At 33.8% G+C, this 15,035-nt stretch overlaps 1 long non-coding RNA gene across 1 annotated transcript; it reads left to right on the top strand.

The window, feature by feature from the left end:
* Positions 1 to 7,165: 7,165 nt before the first annotated feature.
* LOC120188202 lies at positions 7,166 to 14,870 on the top strand. The gene is made up of 2 exons (XR_005522398.1): positions 7,166 to 7,201; positions 14,807 to 14,870. It is a non-coding gene; the product is annotated as an uncharacterized LOC120188202 (long non-coding RNA).
* Positions 14,871 to 15,035: the final 165 nt, after the last annotated feature.

The raw sequence follows: 15,035 nt of genomic DNA, 5'->3' as shown, positions 1-15,035 counted from the left end.
AATTGGAATTAGAACATGTTGAAAAGTTGGTGTAATTCTTGAATTACATATGAAAGATAGGATTTTGAGGTTTAAGAGGTGATAAATAGGTAATAATGGATTTAGGTATATGGATGTGAGTTAGGAATATGTAAGGGGAGGAAATATGAAGTTTTTGAGCTAAGTTGAGTAATTTTCGTGCATAAAATATGAATTCTGGGCTGGTGTGTATCGATACACATTCAACATATACCGATACATCAAGGGTAAATTTCCAGAAAATGTTCAAAGTGTGCCGATACACAGGAAGTGTATCGATACACCCCTTAAAATGAAAACATCGAATATAATTTTTGTATCGATACATAGGTAGTGTATCAATATACACGTTAAGGAATGTATCGATACACTAGAGAGTGTATCGATACCTACATTAAATAAAAGATAAAAGTAACCTTTATCTTAGTCTGAGAAATGAAAGATTAGAGCATATAAATTAGAGTACTGATATGGATCAATGTATTATTATGTATATATAGAACGTAATTCCGTTCCGGAACAATCGAAGAGTTATGATCAAATCAAAACACGTAAGGCTATGGTGAGTGTATAATAAAGGTATAAGTTAATAGAAAATAAGACTTGCGATAAGTCTATTTCCTAGATTAATTTCATATTATAATAGTTATGAACATGCATACATTATAGTCTTTATTAAATATGCATAAGTCATATATGTTTACATATGATTCACTACATGTTATATGACTCGTATGAATGTATTTAAATACTTGTGTCATAGAATATGATATGGATGATCATATGCACATGTGAAATGTGATAGAAGAAAAGATATATGTGATTACTATGGAAATGATATAAGTACATGTTTATATAAAGTAAAATATTAATGCCCATGTTATGTAATATGAGAGCTCTAGATATAGTTGGCATGCCAAGAGTCGAGGGTTTCATAGGTCCTTCTTGACATACTCATAGGTCATTCAGGACATATTCATAGGTCCTTCAGGACAAATCTCATATACCACTCAGTGGGACTTATACGAGCTGTGGTGACAGCAAATGTGCATAACCTCTATGTACTCGAATACCTTAAGTTCGCAATATATATGGGCCTATAAATAATATGAAAAGGTTGTATTGCAATATATGTTATAATATTAACATTGTTTATAATGAATCATATGAAATGTGATTGAATTTTGAATATTGTGTTACATGTTTATATTCATATGAAGTACATTATTATAAGTCTATGCCTCACTAAGTCTATGACTTAACGTGTAAGTGATTTACACGTAGGTACAGAAAAGCAAGAAGACCAGTCTTAGGAGTGGCAGAGAAGCATATCATAACTTGAAGATCATATCAAGAGCCCCTTACACATTATGTTTGTTTATGTAATCTATGTGTTGGCATCTAAATAGAGTCGTATAATACGTAAGCTCTGATCAAGTTATAATGTTTTGAACTTAAGGATGTAAATATAGTTTTGGTGTTAATGAAAGTTTAAATTTACTATGGTTTTTATAAATGTATATGCATTGAAAAGTCAATGTGACACCTCGGATCCGAGTTGGATACGGGTTGAGGGTGTTACATTTAATGATATCAGAGCTACAATTTAGTCGATTCTTGGCATAAACCAAAGTCTATAGTGTCTTAAAAAGTGTACATGCCAATATAGTAGTAAGAACTTCTGATCTGATAAGAGTAATAAGTATGTTGTTTATCTAATAGAGACATTTGATTATATCTTATTAGATATCCGATCAAGATAGCTCCCGAAGTGAAGCGGGAGATGAGAGGCTAGCCGAAAGTAGTATTTCACATGCCCTAGCCAGGCAAGGTGAAGAATAGGCACCTTCTGGAGTATCTGTACAAGACCAAGATGTCTTCTTCAGGACGTTGGACATAATCTTGACGCGTTTCCAACCTACTGCCTCCTCAACGTAGAGGATGAATGTTCTAAAAGAGCTGAAGGGATTAGGAGCTCCTGAGTTCAAAGGTGAAGTTGATGAGAGTCTTGTTGTTGCGGACCTTTGGCTCAATGACGTGAAGATCATGTTAGAGGGACTCTACTGTTCTGATGTGGAGAAACTAGATGGAGTGGTCTCCTTGCTTCGTGGGCAAGCGAGAATTTGGTGGACAAATGTCACCTTGAGGATGACTAGTGATCAAGTGACATGGTCTCTGTTTCTGGAAGAGTTTCAGCATAAGTACATAGGAAACCAGTTCATCAAGCATATGAAGCAGAAATTCTTAAATTTGAAGCAAATTAACCGCACTGTATATGAGTATGAGTGTGAATTCAATAAGTTAAGTCGGTTTGTAGCAGAATTGGTGCCTACAGAGAAAGATGCATGCGAGTGGTTTGTTGAGGGCTTGCGTCCAAGGTTAAAAGAGATGTTGATTGTTCTGAACCTGTCCTCGTTTCAAGAGGTAGTAAACCGTACTAAAGCTCTAGAGAGAGCTCAGAATAAACTGTTTGGGGAGCAAAGATCTCAACTGTAAAAAAGAACTGAAGTTTCATTGAGTTCTGCACCGCCTAAGAGAGGTAGAGATTTTGGCTTTCGATCTCAAGCGAGGTCAGAATCTGTGACATCTTTTGCCAGATGATCAAATCAGGAAAGAGCTAGACAGACTCAATCTGGAGGGTCTGGTGATGGACGAGCACAACAGAGTCAAGTTAGACAGTGTCAGATTTATGGAAGAAATCATAGCGGGATATACAGAGTCAAAATAGGAGCTCGTTTTCGATGTGGGGAAACAATACATTTCATGAGAGACTGTCCCTTAAGGGCCGAGAACCTGTTCCACCGAAACAATCTACTTCACTGTCTCAGAGGGGGCGAGGTAGAGAAGAGGTAAAAGTCAACCCTAATCCTCTACTAGTAGGAAGTTAACACCACTGCTCGAGTGTATAACCTCAAAACCAATGAAGACCGAGATGCCCTAGAGATAATAGCAGGTACCTTTCTACTGTATGATAAATGTGTTATGGTATTGATTGATCCGGGGTCTACAAATTCATACATTAGTAGTAAGTTAGTGAGAAAATTGAATATTCTGCTAGAAGCTACTAACAATGAAGTGATAGTGACGAATCCATTAGGGCATAGTGCTCGTGTGAATTTGGTAAGTTGGGGATGTCCCATATAGGTTCAGGGAATTGAATTCCCTATTAATCTGATGGAATTACCCTTTGAAGAATTCGAGGTGGTTATGAGAATGGACTGTTATACCGATATCATGCAAATATTGATTGTAGATTGAAGAGAGTAACGCTAATCAGTTCAGATGGATTAGAAGTATTAATATTTAGTGAAAAATAGAATCCATTAGCAAACGTTATCTTGGTGATGTCAGCAAAGATGCTATTATTACAGGGATGTCAAGGTTTCATGGCTAATGTATTGGATACTATAATCAAGGAAAAATGATTAGAAGAAATCCCTATAGTCAAAGAGTTTCCTAATGGTTTTCTAGCAGAATTATCGGGTTTACCTCCGGATAGAGAAGTGAAGTTCTAAATTGAAATAATGCCTGGAACTGCACCCATTGTCATGGCACCATATAGAATGGCTCCAAAAGAGTTACAAGAATTGAAGATACAGTTACAGGAGTTGTTGGACAAAGGAATCATAAGACTGAGTGTTTCACCATGGGGAACTCCAGTGTTGTTCGTGAAAAAGAATGATAGGTCAATGCGTCTCTGCATCGACTATAGGCAACTCAATAAAGTAACCATTAAAAATAAGTATCATCTTCCTAGAATTGAAGATTTATTTGATCAGTTGAGAGGAGCTTCTATTTTTTCTAAGATTGATTTACGATCTGGATATCATCATTTGAAAGTTCAGGAAAAAGATATTCCAAATACTTTATTTAGAACGAGGTATGGTCACTATGAATTTATTGTGATGCCTTTTGGAGTTATAAATGCACCGGCTGCCTTTATGATCTAATGAATAAAATATTTCAACCGTATCTAGACCAATTTGTAGTGGTTTTCATCGATGAAATATTAGTGTATTCAAACACAAAAGAATACTATAGTGCACATTTGAGAACGTTTTTGCAAACTCTACGAGACATGAAGTTGTATGCCAAGATATCCAAATGTGAGTTCTGGTTGAATGAAGTAATATTCCTCAGACATGTGATTTCCATGGAAGGAATTTGAGTAGATCCTCAAAAAGTAAAAACTATTCTTGAATGGGATGTTCCCAAGAATGTATCTGAAGTTTGAAGCTTTATGGGACTTGCGGGTTATTATCGAAGGTTCGTTAAGAACTTTTCGATGATCACTTTACCTTTAACTAAGCTGATGAGAAAAGGTATAACATTTGTGTGGAGTCCTGAATGTCAAGAAAGTTTTGACATGTTGAAAAATATTTTGAGGGAAACTCCAGTACTAATTCAACCGGAGTCTGGTAAAAACTATGTGGTGTATAAGTGGCGCGTCCCATAATGGTTTGGGATGTGTATTGATGCAAGAAGGTAAAGTGGTGGCGTATGCATCGAGGCAATTAAAACCGCATGTGAAGAATTATCCTACGCATGATTTGGAAATGACTGCAGTGGTGTTCGCTCTTAAAATCTGGCGTCACTACTTGTATGGTGAACGATGTTACTTGTATACAATCATAAGAGCTTAAAGTATTTAATAACTCAGAATGAGTTAAATTTAAGGCAAAGAAGATTGGTGGAATTTCTAAAAGACTACGATGTAGTAATTGACTTCCATCATGGAAAGCAAATATAGTAGTAGATGCTTTAAGCCGGAAGACGTTTGCAGCTTACGAACTCTGGGTGCTAGGTTGTCATTGAATGATGAAGGTGAATTATGTGCATAATTATCTCTTCGACCATTGTGGTAGACAGAGTCAAGGAATTGCAAGTTAGAGATGAAAAATGTTCAAAGAGGTTACGACAAGTACATAATAGAGAGCTTGTTGATTATGAGATTAAATCGGATGGGAATCTATACTTTCGAGGGAGACTAGTAATTCTAGATAATGATGAATTGAAGAATGATTTGTTAACAGAAGCTCATTATAGTCCATTGACGATGCACTCAGGAGGAAACAAAATATATATGGATCTCAAGAGCCGATATTGGTGGCCTGGAATGAAAATAATATTACGGAATTCTTATCTAAGTGTTTGACTTGTCAGCAAGTTAAAGCTGAGCATCAGGTTCCGTTAGGACTATTGCAACCAATGTCTATTCCTCAGTGGAAGTGGGAGAATGTAACGATGGATTTTGTAACGGGATTGCCTTTGACTCCAATAAAAGAGATTCAATTTGGGTGATTGTAGATAGATTGACTAAGTCAGCTCATTTTATTCCAGTTTGAGCTGATTTTTCCATAGATAAGTATGTCGAATTGTATATCAGAGAAATTATCAGATTACATGGTGCACAAATTTCTTTTTTCGGATAGAGGTCCTAGATTTACGTTGAGGTTTTAGAAGTCTTTTCAGGGAGCATTGGGGGTCGATTGAATTTTAGCACAACATTTCATCCTCAGACTGATGGACAATCTGAACGGACTATCCAAACTCTAGAGGACATGCTAAGAGCTTGTGTAATAGAATTCAAGGGATCGTGGGAAAGATATTTGCCACTTGTCGAATTTGCGTACAACAATAGTTATCAATCAAGTATCAAAATGGCTCTATTAAGCTCTTTATGGAAGAAGATATCGTACTCCATTGAATTGGTTTGAGATTAAAGATAGAGAAGTTCTCGGTCCGAAGTTGATTCAAGAAGTGGAAGAAAAGATCCAAGTGATTCAGAGTAACCTCAAAGTAGCAGCTGATAGACAGAAATCGTATGCGGATTTAAAGAAGAATGATATAGAATATCAAATTAGATAAAGTGTTTCTCAAAGTATCTAATTTGAAGAAGGTTTTGAGGTTTGGATGCAAGGGAAAACTTAGTCCCATGTTTATTGGGCCTTATGAGATCATTAAGAGAGTTGGACCCGTGGCATATCAATTAACTTTGCCACCTGAAATGGAAAATATACATAATGTCTTTCATGTCTCAATGCTTCGGAAGTATCGATTTGATCCATCCCATATTATGACTCCAGAAGAGATTGAAGTTCAATCGGATTTGATGTATGAGGAAGAACATGTCAAAATCTTAGCTCACGAGGTTAAGCAACTAAGGAACAAGACTATTCCATTGGTTAAAATATTGTGGAGGAATCACAAGGTAGAGGAAGCAACATGGGAGCGTGAAGAGGACATTGGGAATCAGTACCTCCATCTCTTTGCGTAATGAAAATTCGAGGACGAATTTTCTTAAGGGAGAGATTTGTAACATCCTCAATATCGGGTTACTGACTAAATGATAAAGTTTTAAATTTGATGATTAAATTAGAATAATTAAATAGTTCAAGGACTTATACAAAAAATGTCGTGTAGGATTAAATTATAAAGAAGAGGAATTGAAGGACAAAATGGTCATTTGTAAGGAAAACAATTAAGTATGGTTATATATTAACCACGTGGGAGGGAGAGGGAAACTAAGTGAGTTTCCAGAGTTCTCTTATTCTATTTTCTTCTTAACGCGTGGAAGCCAAGAGCCAAAAGTGAGTTTCTAATTAATTGATTTATTGTTAAATTTAAGGTTGGGTTTTGATTATGAGGTGATAATTAAGCTCAAGGAGAGCTTAAATTATCTTGGAACAATAAGATGAAGAGAATAGATAGAATTAAAGAAAAGAGAGGAATAAGTGAAATCTTGGAAGAGGGTTTTTTAATGAAGTTTGAGATTGAATTTGACTTGTCATCAACCTAATTAACATGTATGAAGTGTTAGAATTGGAATTAGAACATTTGGAATTAGAACATGTTGTAAAGTTGGTGTAATTCTTGAATTACATATGAATGATAGGACTTTGAGGTTTAAGAGGTGATAAATAGGTAATAATGGATTTAAGTATATGGATGTGAGTTAGGAATATGTAAGGGGAGGAAATATGAAGTTTTTGAGCTAAGTTGCGTAATTTTCGTGCATAAAATGTGAAATCTAGGCTGGTGTGTATCGGTACACATTCAACATGTACCTATACATCAAGGGTAAATTTCCAGAAAATGTTCAAAGTGTACTGATACATAGTAAGTGTATCGATACACCCTTTAAAATGAAAACATCGAATGTAATTTGTGTATCGATACATAGGTAGTGTATCGATACACACGTTAAGGAATGTACCGATACACTAGAGAGTGTACCGATACCTGCCTTAAATAAAAGATGAAATAACCTTTATCTTAGTCTGAGAAATGAAAGATTAGAGTATATAAATTAGAGTACTGATATAGATCCATGTATTATTGTGTAGATATAGAACGTAATTCCTTTCCGGAACAATCAAAGAGTTAGGATCAAATCAAAGCAAGCAAGGCTAAGGTGAGTGCATAATATAGGTATAAGTTAATGGAAAATAAGACTTGCGATAAGTCTATTTCCTAGATTAATTTCATAGTATAATAGTTATGAACATGCATACATTATAGTCTTTATTAAATATGCATAAGTCATATATGTTTACATATGATTCACTACATGTTATATGACTCATATGAATGTATTCAAATACTTGTGTCATAGAATATGATATGGATGATCATATGCACATGTGAAATGTGATAGAAAAAAAAGATATATGTGATTACTATGGAAATGATATAAGTACATGTATATATAAAGTAAAATATTAATGCACATGTTATGTAATGTGAGAGCTCTAGGTATAGTTGACATGCCAAGAGTCGAGGGTTTCATAGGTCCTTTGGGACATACTCATAAGCCAGTTGGGACATATTCATAGGTTATTTGGGACAAATCTCATATGGCACTCAGTGGAACTTATACGAGATGTGGTGACAACAGATGTGCACAACCTCTATGTACTCGAATACCTTAAGTTCTCAGTATATACATGGGCCTATAAATAATATAAAAAAGGTGTATTGCAATATATGTTATAGTATTAGCATTGTTTATAATGAATTATATGAAATGAGATGGAATTTTGAATATTGTGTTGCATGTTCATATTCATACGAAGTACATTATTATAAGTTTATGACGTACTAAGTCTATGACTTAGCGTGTAAGTGATTTACACGTAGGTACAAAAAAGCAAGAAGACCAGTCTTAGGAGTGGTAGAACAACATATCATAACTTGAAGATCATATCAGAAGCCCCTTACACAGTATGTTTGTTTATATAATCTATGTGTTGGCATGTAAATAGAGTCGTATAGTACGTAAGCTCTGATCAAGTTGTAATGTTTTGAATTTAACGATGTAAATTTAGTTTTGGTGTTAATAAAAGTTTAAATTTACTATGGTTTTATAAATGTATGTGCTTTGAAAAGTCAATGTGACACCTTGGATTCATATCCGGTTGGGTACGGGTTGGGGGTGTTACATATCATACCTGTTGCGAACTTCAATCATCCAGTGGTGTCATGAATCGTCATCCTATGATAACAAGAAGCAAGCTGGGTATTTTCAAGCCCAATACTTTTTGGGCTGATGTTATCTCCTTTGATGACGAAGTAGAGATAACATTGATTTCTCAAGCACTTATTGATTAAGCATGTAAACAAGTTATTCTTGATGAGTATAATGCTCTCTTGAAAAATTCTACATGGCATCTTGTATCTTTCCCACTTAATCGCGTGGCCATTGGTTACAAATGGTTGTTCAAACTTATGCTAATGGCACTGTTGTTTGGCGCAAAATGTGGTTGGTTACGAAAGGATTCTTGCAGGTCCCTAGGCATGATTTTAGAGATACATTTAGTCTTGTTATAAAGTCGTCTAGGGTAAACGTTTTACTCTCCATGGATGTTTTAAATCAGTGGGTATTGCGTCAAGTTGATGTTAACAACGCATTTCTCAACGGAGAATTAAGTGATGAAGTATTTATGCTCCAACCTCCTAGTTTTGAACAACAATCTCTTGATGATAAATTGTTAGTGTGCAGGCTAACAAAAGCCTTGTATGGCTTAAAACAAGTCCCGAGGATGTGGTACGCAAGATTAAAACAATATCTTGTGTTGCAGGGGTTTAAGGAGTCTCCTGCTGATGCCTCTTTGTTTATCCGAAGCTCTGGAGGCACTCGTGTATTCTTATTAATCTATGTTGATGATATTATCATCATCAACGACTCCAAGATTGTGGTTGAAGAGGTTATTCATTGTCTTGGTGATCAGTTTTCTCTAAAAGATCTCGATGACTTACGATTTTTCTTGGGCATTGAAGTTACCAGAACTCATGATCATCTAATTTTTCGCCAAAGAAATTTCATTAAAGATTTGTTAGTAAAAACTAAAATGACTGAAGTAAAACCAGCTCCAACTCTTATGGCAATCTTTCTCAAGCTCACAGGCGAGTCTGGTAAAATTCTTGATGACCCTCCGTTTTTTCGAAGTATCATTGGTACCTTACTCTATCTCACATACACTCGTCCGGATATAATATTTAGTGTTCATAGAGTTTCTCAATATATGCATGCTTCATGTGAAGGTCATTTTTTTAAAAAGACTATGTAAAGGTCATTGGATAACAGTAAAGAGGATTTTACGATATTTACATGGCACGCTTCATCATGGACTTATTTTCCAGGCATGTTCTCCGTTGAGTAAGGTGATTGCTTTTGCTGACCCTAACTGGGTAAGCAATGCTGATGACCCCCGATCAGTGTCTGGTTCATGTGTTTTTCTTGGCAACAACCTAATCTCATGGAGTTCCAGGAAGCAAATGACAGTTACTAGATCAACCACCAAGGTCGAGTTTCGTATTGTCCCAGACGTGGTTTCTGAAGTCGCCTGGGTTAAGACATTGCTCGTTGACATGGGAGAAGAAACAAGTGTAATTCCGGTAGTATGGTGCGATAACACAAGTGCAGTTGCAATGAGTGTCAATCCTATGTTTCAGGCAAAAATGAAGCATGTCGAGTTGGAGATATGTTTTGTTCGTGAGAATGTAGTGGGAAAAGAACTGTACGTTAATTACGTACCTACTGGCCATCAGGTTGCTGATGGATTAACCAAACCATTGACTAAATCATCATTTGCAGAGTTTCAACAAAGAGTTCGTGTTATGGATATTGAATGACCTGAGGAGTAGAGAAAATGATGAGCCAATATGAGAGTTGTGCTACGTGGAAAGTTTGTTACATGTGCTGGCAGGTTGTTATAACGTCATATAGGCAGCTGTTATATATATTCTAGAACTATTTTAAACCTATAAAATGTAGGAATGTCAACGGGGCGGGTTCGAGGCGGGTTTTGCTCCCTCCGTCGGGGATTTTTTTATCGGGGTGCCCCGTCGGGGATTTTTTTTGCCCGTTCCCCGAACTCGACCCGAAATGTTGTACCCGAACCCGACCCGATCCCGAGAAAAATCGTATTTTTCATTAAAAATATATATAAAAATATAAAATATTATATATAATTAATATAAAATATTATATATATAATTAATATAAAATATATAAAATATTATATATATTTAGTATAAAAAATAAAAAATATTTATATATATATAATCGGGGCGGGGATATCTTGCCCCGAACCCTAAAAAATCCCCGAATTTTACCCCGATACCTGACCCGATATTATTCAAACCCAACCCGACCCGAACTTGGCCGGGTTTCGGGTTTCCCCGTCAGGTTCGAGTCAAGCTGCCATCCCTAATAAAAAGAGTCTCACTGTGTAAACCTAGAAGCAATAGAGAATACACGTTTTTGTTCATTTCTTTTCAGTACGTGTTTTACAACATGAAAATACATAAAAACCTTATATTATATTTATATATATATATATAATGTTAATATTATTAATAATTTAATTTAAAAAATCTAATATATCATTTTTGGATTGCTTTGTAGCTTTTCAAGAGTATCAAATAGCTCGTTTATGCTCGTTAAGAAAAGGAGTCGAGTCTATTCGATTCGAGAGTTGACCAATCTTTAACTAAATCGATCTAGAATAACTCACAATCTATTTCGTTTCATTTACCGCCCCTAGTCACATGAAGAAAGTCAACATAGACAATAAATAAATGGAAAAACTGTAACAAAAGATTTCCAGCTTTGAGAGCGAAGGGGATATATATATATATATATATACATGACATCGAGTTCATTTCTTTTTGTGCAAGGAAAAGGAAAAGGAGAAGAAAATATAAACAAAGCTGAAAGATGTTTGAAGTTCGATCGTCTCTGCTATGTTTTCTGCTTTAGAAGAAGATTGTCACAGCCAATGGACTGGGAAATTCTGTCCCTTTTAAAATGCTTACGTGCGACAGTCTTAATATACGGTTAAAAAAAGCGTTATCGATTTTATTATTGTTTAAATAACAAAACCAGTAAAAAAATGACTGAAAATATTATTACCTATATACAAGTGGCGCCATTATGTTTCAAACTTATCCTATATACAAACTGTAATAGTATCGTTCTAATACATTGCCGGACTGGGAAATGCTGTCCCTTTCGCAATCATGGCTTTGAAAGCCATATCTAAACATTTCAGATGCTTGAAGAAAGCAATCATAGACCAGCTTCAGTTCCTTAATAAGCCTCATGGAAGCACTGAAAGAAGCCTTTATAACCGAGCTGTTCATAGTTCTGGGTTCGACGAGCACCGACCTGTTTGGCGGCCTCCCTGAACGTGCTGTAACCGTGCTTCGAGCATGGCTATTTGAACACTTTCTACATCCGAAAGTACTTGAATTGCTCCAGTCATTGGAATTTTATTTGCGTTTTAAACTTTTGTGTTCGATGTTTTAGTTATCCAACCGACACGGAGAAGCACATTTGGCTAAACAAACCGGTCTATCACGTAACCAGGTGTGCCATTGATCATCATTTTTACATCCTTTTATAGTATCACCTTGCACACATTGAAAGCGTGTAACCCAGATATCGAATTGGGCTATAAATGCGAGAGTAAGGCATTGGAAGCCAAAGGTGCAAGAAATACTCATGCTTCAACAAGCTCAACAGGGTTCACAAAAGGAGTACAATAAGTAGGACAAATGTAAAATCTTTCTAAACCCGATTCAGATCAAATGTGAGAAGAAGAATTTAATTTTCGGATTAAATTCAAGTGATTCAAAAATCCGACGTATGACCATCCTTAAATCTTAAGGTATATGCTAATTTTATAATAATATTTTTAGGATTAAAATAACAACTATGTATTAGAATCATAGCCCATACAGCCATCAGCCTCCGTGGCTAATTTATGAGAAAAGCTCATAGAGTCATAGTGGGCTACAAAAGTTTTTTTTTAATTAAAAAGGAACAAAGATTCATTATGAGAGGTTGACCCCTTCTTATTATTGCCCTTTGTTTCCATGGAAAACTATGCTGCATTTTCTTATTATTTTTTTTATTTTTTATCAGATATATATTTAAAATGTAAATAAACATTAAAATATAATTAATGAAAAATATAATTATTATTTTTATAATTATTAAAAATTATAATTACCAACACATATTTTATTAAATGAATGTAATTATGTTGTAATTCTTTATGTACCGTTTAATAGTACAAATTGTATTTACTTAATCATATAATTTTGAATTCTAAAATAATATTAATTATTAAAAAACATCTATAAATCTTTAATATATAAATAAAAATAAAAATTTAGGTCAGGGTGACTCCTCAGTTCAGGGTCAGGGCATACATAAGACCTAATTGAGATTTACATAGGAATTTATAGATTGATCACCAAGAGTGACGGTGGTAAGATTTGAACTTGCCTTACAAGGTCAAATTCCTAAATCCCAACCACTTGTATCAACACTCGTTGACAAATCTTAAAAATATTTTATAAAACATTATATAGTGTATATATGGATTATGGAGTATGATTCAATTATACGATATATATATTTTTTAATTTTGTATTAGTTGAGAACCATTATAAGAGTTTAAATTGATATCTGGGAGTAGAAGTTAAAATTCCTTAATCGATACATTATATAAGTGAATTTTAAGTATGTTAGTATTTACTTACACAATAAAAAACTTTTTAATTTTATATAAATTTAGGACCGTTAATTGAATGAAAATAGATGGATGATTAATTTATTTTTTTATGAATATCTTCTCATTTCATACAGTTAATCTCTGTCATCTACTTTCACTCATCAAACGGTGCTAAATATGCATAAAATTAAAAGAGTTTTACATTGTATAATAAAATTATATATATATATAAGTTAAGAACTACTTACACAATATAATTTTTAATACATTTTTAGGATTGTTAGATGAGTGAAAATAGATTACTAAGATTAAATTCTTTTTTTAGTGAATATCTCTTCATTTATTATTGTTAATATCAATATCTATTTTTATTTATTTAACGATCTTAAATCTATATAAAACTGAAAAAAATTGCACAGTATAATTAATCATATACCTATATAGATATAAAAGAAATAAAGTACAATTGTATATAGATATAAACAATATGAGTATTCATTGTGAAATAATAAGTTTTTTAACATATATTTCCTTTATATTCATTTCTATTTATTTATTCATGACTATAGATTCTAAAAATAATTAGAGATATTATACTAGGGCTATAAATGAGACGAGACAGATCTCGAGCTACTCGAGATCGACTCGATCAAGGCTCGATAAATACTCGGATCGAATGGACTCGACTCGAGTTCTTAACGAGCCGAAACGAGCTACTCGATATTCGACTCAAAAAGCTCGTGAGCAGCTCGAAAAATGTTATATTATAATTTTAGAATTTTTAAAATTACATTATAAAAATTTTATTAAAAATACATTATTGATAATTATATAATTTTAAAAATATATTAAAAATTCTATAATACAACTACCCTCAATTTTTAATTTTTTTAATTAAGCAACCCAAGTCCAATTATTACATTGTATATTACTAAAAGAAAAATAAAAGCCCATTTAATTAAGCACATGTTAGATTACACCTTAAACCCTAAACCTAAACCTTAAACACTAAACCCTTAATCTGATTATATGATAGGGTACTAAAAGAAAAATAAAAGCTCATTTAATTAAGCATATGTATATTACACCCTAAACCCTAAACCATAAAGCATAAACCATAAGCCTTAAATCTCAAACCCTAAACCATAAGCCTTAAATTATAAACCCTAAACTATAAATCCTAAGCCATAAGCCCTAAATCCTTAACTCGATTATGTGATGGGGGTTAAGTTATGCACATGAAGGTAACATACAAATTATGCAAAATGAAATTAATAAAATTAACAAGGGTTTATATGTAAATAAACTAATAAATCACACTTGGATCAAAACAAAAATCAAATCCATAAAAGCGTAAACCTTGATTAATGACGAAATCAGAAGATTACAAATATAACAGGTCCTAAAATGCTAATACTCCATTTCTAAAACACGGGCTTAAATACCTGTCCACTGTCCACTGTCCACGTTTCTTTGGTTTTCTTTTTCTCTCTTCAACTCTCTGTTTTTTATATCCTAAATTGAATTGAAATTAAACGAAATTCATAATTTAATGATGTATGCTGTAATTTAATTTGTAAGTAGTACATTTAATTGTCAAAAATATATTCGAAACTTCATTTTGTTTCCAACAAAAATTAGAAATTTTAATTTTTTTACTGGGTGAAAAAATGTACAGCACTTTATGGTTTACTTCAATCATGATGGCATACTTCCATTTTTGAATATAAATATGGCTAAATTGCACGAGAATTCATGTGGAGGTGGAATTGGCTTACTTCAATCATGATGGCATACTTCCATTTGTAATTAGAAACCTTAACAAGATGTTAGACAATTGGCTTCAAATCAGTAACCTCTCCACTTCGAAATAGACATCGAATGACCTCTTTACAGGTTATAGGGGATTTCTGCATACAATCACTAGCAGAGAAGAACTTCTCGAGGTTCTAAATAAGAGCAGAAAAGCTGCTGCTTGCTATATAGAATGGA

Source organism: Hibiscus syriacus, unplaced genomic scaffold (assembly GCF_006381635.1).
Source record: "Hibiscus syriacus cultivar Baekdansim isolate YM2019G1 unplaced genomic scaffold, ASM638163v2 tig00116939_pilon, whole genome shotgun sequence".
NCBI lineage: Eukaryota > Viridiplantae > Streptophyta > Magnoliopsida > Malvales > Malvaceae > Hibiscus > Hibiscus syriacus.
The sequence above is the reverse complement of the archived record's forward strand: the minus strand, read 5'-3'. Positions and strand labels throughout refer to the sequence as shown.